The sequence below is a fragment of the Camelina sativa genome, chromosome 4 (assembly GCF_000633955.1).
Source record: "Camelina sativa cultivar DH55 chromosome 4, Cs, whole genome shotgun sequence".
Classification (NCBI taxonomy): Eukaryota; Viridiplantae; Streptophyta; class Magnoliopsida; order Brassicales; family Brassicaceae; genus Camelina; species Camelina sativa.
The window spans coordinates 9,031,959-9,043,607 of record NC_025688.1 but is presented as its reverse complement, the minus strand read 5'-3'; positions in this window follow the sequence as shown (position 1 = coordinate 9,043,607).

Sequence of the window (11,649 nt, the reverse complement as noted above, 5' to 3'; positions counted from 1 at the left end):
CCCTCCTTAAACATGGGACCTCACCATCAGTTGGCTCCCTTCTGTCTAATCTTCAACCGTCCTCTCTCTTGCTCTCCTTCAAGGCTGGCACACTTGCATTTATGAGACCTGGAATGAAAGAAATCGCCGTTTCCACGATGGCACCACTCTTCCTCATGCAATTATTCTGCGAAAAGTTTTAAGGACAGTTAGGAACAAGTCCTCGGCCCTGAAAAACTTGGCTACAAAGCATGGAGAAGCTTTGGACCTATTTTGGTCCTCTCATTAACCCACCTCTTCCCTTCTTTGTCGAGGGTCCTTTTCCCCGTTTTCTTCCATCTCTTTTGTTTGAGAGACGTTTCCTCTCTTCCCTCTCTCTTCCCTATTTTTTCATTACTGCTGTTACTCTATGGTTCTTGCTTGATCCCTTGTATTTGTTTCTTTCGGTTTATTTAATTTAAGAAGGCCCTTTAACAAAAAAAAAAAAAAAAGTAACGAGAGGAGCTTGAAGATTAAGATAAAGTAAAAAAAGAGAAAATACGTATAATTTGTGTGTACACTTAATTTGCATCTTTTACTTTTTAGCTTCACAAAGTGGTGTTGTTTGACTATATACAGCTATCATTGTGGTTTTCTCTTGGTCAGTAGTAGTACATAAACATAATAAATAGCAAAATATTCACGTTCTTAATATGATTGGAAGATTGCTTCAGGTTCTGGCGTACGATCATAGTTAGTACCTGTTTTAGAAATCGCTACACGCTAGTCGGACGGTTGGAGTGGGCTTAGCGCCTAGCGAGAAAATTAGAGATTAAACTGGGATTAATCAGGGAATAGTTTTAGAGTTATTTTATTAAATTAATAATAAAATAAAAAATATATATTATTAAATATATGCATAATTTTGTTTATGTTAAAATAAAAATATCAAATAAAATATAAAACTATAGTATTGTCTTTAAAATTACGTTAAACATATAAAAACCTACTTTTTTTAAAAAAAATATGATTTTCATTAAAAGTTTGTATATTAATTATTGTAAAACATCATAAACTCTTAATTTAAATGTCTAAATAACAAAAAAAAAACATATTTGATTTATATTTGGCTCTAAAAATAATCATTATCTACAAAATTAAGTGAGAATTATCGGATTAGATGAATTATAATCAAATTAGACAGGTATAATTGAATAATCAATGCTAGGCGGGGATTAGTCATTATTCAAAGTGGAAAGGGTGAGCGTAGCGATTTTGCGGGGCGTAATCGGTAGTAGGCGGGGATTTTTTAAACAGGGTTAGTATATACATAATTTTTATTAGAACTAAATCTAGCTTAAACTTTGAACAGTTTTATTTTGGCACCGACATAAATTAGCTGAAAAAGCGTCATGTCAAAGTCAATATTTCCCAACCACCATGCTTCATACATGTGAGAATGGGGTACTAGTGTTCTACCAAATTTGAGTATAGATTAAGACTTCATTCGCATATTGGTAAAACGTGCAAAAACATTTGCATGTCGCATTTTACATGATACTGTTTACTAACAGTCAATAAAAGCGCCAATATATTTTCAAGATCTTCTTCGTCAAATATGTTTATGATCCATATTGTATTACACTTTTCTAATTGAAAGAGTTAAAAGAGTTTTCGTAACGTTACCAGAAACTTATTTTTTTTTTGTAATTAAATAATTTTTTAAACTAAGATAAAAGAGATTCAACTTCTTCCAAACATGTAAATCAATACTCAACCAAACGAGATGTTCGAAACCAAAACTTCTTAATTAAGTGGGTCCATTGATATTGACCATTTGATACCTTATAACACTATACATACTAAATTTTTTATTTTATCTTTAAAATGGTCTCACCATATTAGATAAATAGTTATGATCAGTTTCGCCGATCGGAGGTCCAAACTCCAAACTCAGAATTTATATTATGAAAGATTACCAACTCTCTCTATTTAAATAATACAGAGTATCACATATTTGTTCTCCTTAAAAGCAAATAAACTTAAACTAAAAGGAATATGAAACATTTTTCATATCTTCTATTCTTTTGTTTTTATCACAAACAGTTTCAATATTTAACTAAGAAATTTAAAAAAGTTTAGAACATGTCGTAAGAAAATAAATGCATAATCAAAAGGAAAAAGGGTATCAGGAGTGAATCAAAGAGTCACTTCTAACTCTTGGCGTAAACCATGAATGTATGATCCTATGGTTAATGCATTACAATTTTGTCAATAGTTTGAAGAGTTGTAGTAGTGATCGAGATATTGGTTAATATTATAGAGAAATTCATGAAAGTTTGTCCCTAAAAAATTAAAATTTTATATATGAAGAAGAATGAGGTTTTGTTCATTATCAAATGGAAAATAGTTGAATAAAATTGTAAAATGTTAGTTTAGAAAAATACAGAGACAAAAAGGAAGATAGTTGAATAAATTCATGAATATTTGTATTCATATTCTAATATTTAGAAGTTGTCAAAAAGAAAATTATATAAACTTTTTAAAAACAAATTCTAGAGTTATATTCAAGAAATTGAGGAGGTAACATGAATGTAAAATTTAGTTAACCAAAAAACTCTTTGTTACAAAATATGCATCCTTAGATCAAACTTTTATTTGATATATTTTTTTGACGTTTTAGACAAGAATTGTAGAATAATTAAATATCTCAAAACAAATTTGTTTATTCATGTATCTAATAATTCAATTATAAAATAAGAAAACTTATGTGAAATATTAAAAAAATCAACATCAAATTATATTTTTCAAAATTTCTACAATTAAAAAAACAAAAATAATCAATCTTTACATATATTAAAAAATATATATATACAGTAGCAAAATTATTTAAAAAACAGTAAGTCATAAGCTACGCATAACACAGATATTCATCTAGTAATTCAAAAAAATAAAACCTCAGACCATCTCCATCGCCCTAATGTGGATGCTCTTAGGCAAATATACCCAAAGTGTAATATTCAGCCGCTTTATGTTTAATGTTTCTTCGGTATGCGCATGTTTGATATTAAAACGTATTTGCCCTTGCGCCAATTGAATCTTTTGGTTAGATGGAAATCGCTATTAATTGGCTTGTAATTTCTATTTACGTTATCAAGTACGTACGTTATACTATTTAATTTTCTTTACGTACGAGATGTTAGTACCAGTTAATAGTAACTAGCTCAACATATTCGAGTAGTCCTACGCTTCGGTTAACCAAATTGAACCGAGTCATTTTTTTTTATCAACCATTGGACCACAAATGGCCGGTCCATCAGTCAAATTTCTACATTCGTAAGAAACAGGACTCGATCCCTGGTGTGGTAGTGTCTTCTACAAATAGACTTACCTCCTGCCACTACACTAACATCACTTCACGAGTCAATTTTTTTTTTAAATGGTTACCAAAATTAAACCATAAATAAATTTGGTCTGGTTTGGTTCACTTCTAGGCGGTTAATTTCGTAACCAAAGTCGAATAAATTCTAATTAAAATTTTCAAAAACAATTATATTTATTAAATTTGGAAATTTTCTGTTATTTTCAATAATTATATTCAGTATTAGAGAAAACCGATTTAGTTTTGGTATAAATCGTTCTAATTTTAGTATAATCTGGTCTTAAAAAACAATAGTCTGAGATCGATCGGTTTTGCTAGAACCAGATCGAACCAAAAAATTTGGATAACCGACTCATATTAAAAATATGACAATCTCTTCAGCCGAGAGCACCAAAAATTATGAATGTCGGTTCAGTTGGATTGAGTTTGGTGTTCTTGGTTCGTATCAAAATAGTAATGCTATATTCGACTATTCATAATTACGGTTAATTGCTTCACCAATCATATTTCAAATATTTTATTTATTTTTTAGTAAAAGTTTAGAAACTTTTCGGTCTTTGCAATTGCTTCTCAATTCTGATTTATCTTAAACTAGATTTGAATACGGGAACAAAGATTGCAAAATTTTCTTGTGATGGTGTAAAACTATCGTGCCTTTTTAAAAGTAAGATGAAGAATGAATAACTTTTCTAAATTGGGTTTTGAGACAATTTAATAACCCAATTTAGAAAAACAAAATTGTCGTGCCATGTTGATGACTTCAATACGTGGGCTTAAAACTGTCTAGACAAAATGTGATCACCAAATTTATTACAACTTTTACGCGTAGGTCTCCTCTTTTTTCTATTTTGTTTTTCCTTTTAAATTTATTGTGATTTTATTTTATTGTGGCCTACTCAAATAGTGATGTTGTGAATCAAAGCTAACCAAAAAAATATTGCGCATCAAATGTCTAAGAGTATTTTTGTCAAATATATATATATATATATATATATATATATATAAATTCCACTTAAAATTGATAAATGGGCATACAATATATCTACATATATATATATATATCAATTCCACTTAAAATTGACATACAAAATTTCATGATTTATTTCATCTAAAATTATAATTTGTCTATGGGGTTGCAACTTGCAAGTGCACAATTAACTGTCTAAAATTATAATTTATTTTTTTACCTCAAAAGACCACATGACTACTGCAATGCACAATTATTATCGCTTCAAAATTTCATGATTTATTTCATCTAAATTATAATTTTTGTTTTTTTACTTTCAAAGAAACCGGTTGTAGTATTTAAGTAAACTTTTATTTTTTTTAAAATGGTCGATAACTTTAAAATATGAATCAATTACGAGAAAGCATTTTCTCTTGTGGCATGTACAGGTTTAGGCCTTTTTGGAACGGTTTATTGATTTGCCATTCGTTATCCATGGGAGAAGACGACTTTGCTCTGCTCACGTAATTATGTGAGAGGCCGGAGAGAGAGAAGAGAGTTCATCATCTTCAATTCTTCTTTGGTTTTGATAATTCCTTTAAACATGTTTGAATAGTATATTTATTGGATTTAAAAAGATGATAAAAAAGGGGATGATCGGTGGCGATTCTAGAGTTTATTAGATTCAAGTTTAATTTGCACTATACTTTAATTCTAAGTTTTTTCTTAATGCATTAAGTTAGCCTCATAAACTATGATCAGGCGTATGTATGCTTCGCTAGTCGCTTGCATATATATTTGAATCCAGTTTAGATGTATGTCGTGTCATAAGAATAAGAAGCATATACCACTTACTTATGGAAATTTATGGACAATAACTAAAGTTAATTTTAATGCTTTGACCTATACATTGTTGTCTACGTAAGTTGAGTAACGAAGTGTAAAGATCTTTGTAAGTTGAGTAACGAAGTGTAAAGATTTTAGATGATTAACTTATGAACTATAGGTTAATTGTTTTTAGTAGTAAAGAAACTAACCCTAAGATTTTCTAAATAGATAAATTAAAAAATCATGACACAAGAACAATATTTAGTGTTAATAATACTTACTTTTGATAGATTTATAAAACAACGTACTACTTTTTTTGTGAAATCGATCTTTAAATACTACGATCAATTAATTATGCACTTCGAGAAGTCTATGTTCTTTTGAGGTACAGTTTTGAAACGAAAACCACGCACATCAGTTACGCTGACCACGTACATCAGTTACGCACATAGATGATAGGAAGAAAAAACTTTCATAGTCATATGCTAAGTCACAAATTAATCAAATATAAAATTGTGAGTTAATAAGATACGAAGCAAGCAAACGACAAAGCATCTTTTGTTGTAAAACACTTAGTGGACTTCGTACGGACCGGCCCATATACTGTCCTTATGTCCTTGGCTTTACGGCCCATGTACTATCGGCCCATCGGCCCATCGGCCGATGGCCTTCTCGGCAATATCCTAGTCTTATGTCGGTCTTAGCTTTGGCCTTGTATTGTACTATATATAAACGTGTAAACCTCGAGTTTGATCAATAAGAATAACAAGAGCTTTATCCCTAAACTCTATATTCATAACACGTTATCAGCACGATAGACTCCTACCACCTTAAAACCCTAAAACCCTAAGGCAGCCGCCGCTTCATCCTTCTCTTCCAAAACCCTAAACCGTTCTTCTTCTTCTTCTCCTCCGAGATCTACCTCTATTATCTCGAAGTTCTTTTATTGATTCACAAGCATCCTTAGCTCGTGATCAAGTTACATACAAACTTGATCGAGGTTCGTGGTACGCGGATCGTGGGTGAGTTCAAGTACGTGCGGTACAAGGAACTGTTCGAGGGAAGCAGTTCGTGGTTCGTGGAAGCTGTTCGAGGTTCGAGGTTCGTGAGATATCTGAGGTCTTTAGCTCCCAGATCAATACCGGTCAGAACCTATTGGTGTTAAGAAANAGAACTAAAGAGTCCCTATACATTACAAAAAATGTAAATGGACAAAAGAAGGTCCTAGAGACTATACCTGCACTAGCCACTGGTCTATACCATGCTAGGATTAACATGATAGAAGCTAACATGGCAAAGCACAGAATATTCAACGAACAGTTCACTCTATGGCATGACCGGCTAGGCCATCCGGGTTCGAACATGATGCGTAAACTAATTAAGAGTTCGAATGGGCACAACCTTATAGAAAGGAAAGTTATCCCTAAAAATCTCACGTGTGTAGCATGTGCACAAGGGAAACTTATAATACGGCCTTCACCAGCCAAAGTCCATAAAGAGACTTTAAATTTTCTGGAAAGGATACAAGGTGATATATGTGGACCAATACACCCATCTTGTGGGACATTTCGATATTTTATGGTGATGATAGATGCATCAACCAGATGGTCACACGTTTGCTTGTTATCCACAAGAAACCTAGCATTTGCTAGAATGTTAGCTCAAATTATAAGGCTAAGAGCACATTTTCCAGATTTTCCACTTAAGACTATACGTCTAGATAATGCTGGTGAATTCACATCCCAAGCGTTTAATGATTTCTGTATGTCCATGGGGGTGAGTGTGGAACATCCCGTGGCACATGTCCATACACAAAACGGATTAGCTGAATCCTTCATTAAACGAATACAATTAATAGCTCGACCATTGTTAATGAGATCGAAGCTTCCTGTGTCGGCTTGGGGACACGCAGTATTGCATGCAGCAGAACTCATACGCATCAGGCCATCTAGTGAACACAAATATTCGCCATCCCAACTATTAACGGGTCATGAGCCAAACTTGTCCCATCTAAAGATATTCGGTTGTGCCGTTTATGTACCGATTGCTCCACCACAGAGGACTAAGATGGGACCTCAAAGGAGGATGGGAATATACGTTGGATATGAGTCTCCCACCATCATAAAGTACCTTGAGCCAACCACAGGAGATTTATTTAAGGCCAGGTACGCGGACTGTCAATTCGTTGAGTCCGAATTCCCTGAAATGGGTGGTGAGACTAGCAAGCTGGTCAAAGAACTTACTTGGAACCAAACATCCTTAAATTGGCAAGATCCTCGAACTCTAGCATGTGATGCAGAGGTTCAAAAGATTATACAATTGCAAAAGCTAGCTAATCAATTGCCATATTCCTTTGCTGACCCAAATAGAGTAACAAAATCGTACATACCAGCTTGCAATGCACCAGTACGTATTGATGTTCAGAAGGAACACAATAATAATGTTGCTACAGAGTCTAAAGCCCGTTTGAAACGAGGTAGACCATTAGGTTCCAAAGATAAGAACCCTCGAAAGTCTAAAGGTGCAAAACAGACCGAGGTTCAGGGAATTATAGAAAATACAGACATTGCCGCAGCAAATCCTAAGGAGCCGAATGGAGTTCAGGATGCTAAACTTCAAGGTCCTATAGGTGTTGATAATAATGAAATATCAATCAATTATATAATGTCTGGGATTAAATGGAACCGTAAAGATGTCGACATCGATGATATATTTGCATACAAGGTAGCACTTGACATAAATGAGGATCTAGAACCCACATCCATATTAGAGTGCACTCAAAGCAAAGATTGGCTTAAATGGAAAGAAGCTATTGATGTGGAGTTAAACTCTTTAAAGAAGAGAAGTGTGTTTGGTCCGATCTTAAGGATAACACCTGAAATTAAACCAGTTGGACATAAGTGGGTCTTTGTAAGAAAAAGAAATGAGAAGAATGAAATCGTGAGATACAAAGCACGGCTTGTAGCACAAGGATTCTCTCTAAGACCTGGCTTAGATTATGAGGAGACATACTCCCCTGTGATGGATGCAACAACATTTCGGTACCTAATAAGTTTGGCCATCAAAGAAAAACTTGATTTGCGGTTAATGGATGTTGTAACTGCGTACTTATACGGTCCACTGGATAATGAAATCTATATGAGATTACCAGAGGGTATTGAACTTAAAGCAAAGAATGATTCTCGAGAACAGTACTGCATAAGGCTAGACAAATCGCTTTATGGACTGAAACAGAGTGGTCGAATGTGGTATAATCGCTTAAGTGATTATTTGGCAAAGAAAGGCTACAAGAACGACCCAATCAGTCCATGTATATTTATAAAGAAGTTTGCAAACAAAGGATTTGTGATAATAGCAGTTTATGTGGATGATTTAAACATCCTTGGTACCTCTGGGGAAATCGCCCAAACAGTAGAATACCTCAAGAAGGAATTTGAGATGAAAGACCTAGGCAAGACAAGATTCTGTTTGGGATTGCAACTTGAGTACAGTAATAATGGAATCCTTGTGCATCAAAAGGCATATACTGAAAAAGTACTCAAGAGGTTTAAAATGGACCAAGCTCACCCATTGACTAGCCCAATGGTTGTTAGAAGCTTAGACTTGGATAAAGATCCATTTGGTCCAAAGAAGGCCAATGAAGAAGTTCTTGGACCTGAAATGCCTTACCTCAGTGCTATAGGAGCGTTAATGTTCTTGGCTAGTCACACTAGACCGGACATATGTTTTGCCGTGAACCTCCTAGCAAGATATAGTTCTTGTCCGACTATAAGGCACTGGAACGGTGTTAAACACGTCCTACGTTACCTGCAAGGGACGGTTGATTTTGGTTTATTTTATACTAACCATAACAAAGATGGTTTAGTTGGTTTTGCTGATGCAGGTTATCTATCCGATCCACACAATGGTAAGTCACAAACAGGTTATGTGTTTACGCACGGTGGTACGGCAATCTCTTGGCGTTCCATGAAACAAACTCTTGTGGCCACATCGTCAAATCACGCGGAGATTCTAGCCATACATGAAGCCAGCCGTGAGTGTGTTTGGTTGCGGTCCATGACACAGCACATTCGGACCGATAGCGGATTGGAGGACAGCAAGGAAGCAACCGTAATCTATGAGGACAATACGGCTTGCATTGCACAAGTCAAGGAAGGTTACATCAAGGGAGATCGGGCGAAGCACATACTGCCGAAATTCTTCTTCACACATGAACTACAAAAGGCCGGAGAAGTTCAAGTGGTGCAAGTACAGTCATGTGACAATTCCGCCGACCTCTTCACCAAATCGCTACCGACTACAACGTTCAGGAAGCTCGCGCATCAGATTGGAATGCGGAGGCTTAGGGACTTAGAGTGATGTTTGGAATAGGGGAGCAATGTGTGTTGTACTCTTTTTCCTTCACCAAGGTTTTGTCCCATTGGGTTTTCCTGGTAAGGTTTTAATGAGGCAGCATCCCCTAAACACATTGCATCGATCCCATCCAACATAGGCACGGTTGTCTCGTCCAAGGGGGAGTGTTGTAAAACACTTAGTGGACTTCGTACGGACCGGCCCATATACTGTCCTTATGTCCTTGGCCTTTCGGCCCATGTACTATCGGCCCATCGGCCCATCGGCCGATGGCCTTCTCGGCAATACCCTAGTCTTATGTCGGTCTTAGCTTTGGCCTTGTATTGTATTATATATAAACGTGTAAACCTCGAGTTTGATCAACAAGAATAACAAGAGCTTTATCCCTAACCTCTATATTCATAACATCTTTTATATTATTTTCCGGGAGTTAATGAAATGGTATGTTAAAAAAAAAAGAAAAAAAAAAAAAAAAAAAAAACANTCAATAAAGTTATTTTTATCACCTAAGACCCGATATAAATCGTCATTCTAATAATGAGCTTCCTAATGACGCGCTTATGAACTAATTATGCTTACTAAACTCAATAGTAATTTCTATTCCACAAACTCAAGTTTGGATCAATTCTCCAAAGTCAATTATAAGAAGTAATTATGCTTTATGAGCTTCTTTGTGGAGCCGTGGAGGTCTGTTACGATTCACATTTAGATCAAACTCATATATAACACACATACGACTACCAAATTGAAAGAGATCAAAAATATCACCAAAAAGCTTAAATTTAAGAACTTAATAATATATAAGAAAGCTTTTCTATAGAATCTGATTGTTAAAAACAAGATATACTCCCATGCACGATAATCGAGACAGCTCTTTTCACCATACTTTCCGACGCCGGTGGAGCTTTGGCTCGCCGGCGTCGGGATATCTTTAGCTTTTCTAGATCTAAAGATTTTAAAACTTTCGCAGTCCTCGTCGCTTCTTATCTATACCGGATCCCCTCGAAGTCAAATATGTCATCTCCCTTGGTTTGGAGCTCTGCTTTGACGCCGGAGCCGGTGATGGTTTTTACGGCGGAAGGATTATCCCTTACCTTGCCAAGTTTCCGTCCCACCGCCCGCTCTCCGTACAGCCGCAGCGGCACTCTCAGCACCTCCCCAACTGAAGCAACTCTAGGGTTTCTTTTGTTGGGCTTTTCTTTATGCTGCGGCCCACTACCTTTGTCTCAGTCCATTGCCAAAAATCGCAGCCCACCTACATTTCACTACAGGGCCAAGTTTGCTTACTTCATTTCATTTCCAAACCCATTTATTAGTTTGTTCTGTTTTCACGGCTTGACCAGCCGAAGACTTTGTTCATGCCCTGAAGCGACAAACAATACACGGTGCTTTGAGCATTCTTTTCAAAACCTGTTGTTAAACTGCCCTTTGACTAAAGTCTATGAAACTTTAAGTGGGGAACCATCGATGAACATTTGTTTATGAAAGCTCTTGCACTAGCGAATCTGGTTCCTCTATCCGAGATCCAGGTCCATTTATCCCGGTCTATCCTTTCAAACATATACATGCCGGTTATTATCTTCATCAACTATCCCTTGAAGCAGTTTGAAACCAACTCAATCCAGCAGCCACAACCAGAAGTTGTGATTCCCGTGTTTTTGCTTCAACTCTCTCGAACCCTGGAAAATTTTCCAAGATCCCAATCTAGATTTTCACTCTTATCTGCCCTTGAGGGGTCTTTGGCGTCCAAGTTTTTCCGTTAAGGAGAGATCGGCTCCGCCTTCCTCCTCCATGGAGAGAAACCTTACAAAACACGTAGCCGCTCCTTTTTGGTTCGCGCCGGCTACACATGTGACTAAGTACCTTTTATCAACGTCACGAAATCAATTGATAGTGACTATCTTTAAAATTCCCGAACTGTTCGCGGAAGTGTCTCGTACACAATCTCGCTTGTGGCAAGTTGCTAGCCAGCCTCTGTTTCCGAGTTCTTATGGACCTATCCTCTAAGTTTGTTGCTTATTTTATCTATGCTATCTTTGCTGTGAGCTTGTGCTACCAAATCATGTACCTTTGTGTAACCTTTGTTTCTCCTCTTTGAGTTGATTGAATGAATACAAGTATGGTTTGACAAAAAAAAAAAAAAAAAAAAAAAAAAAAAAAAAAAAAAAAAAAAAAAAAAAAA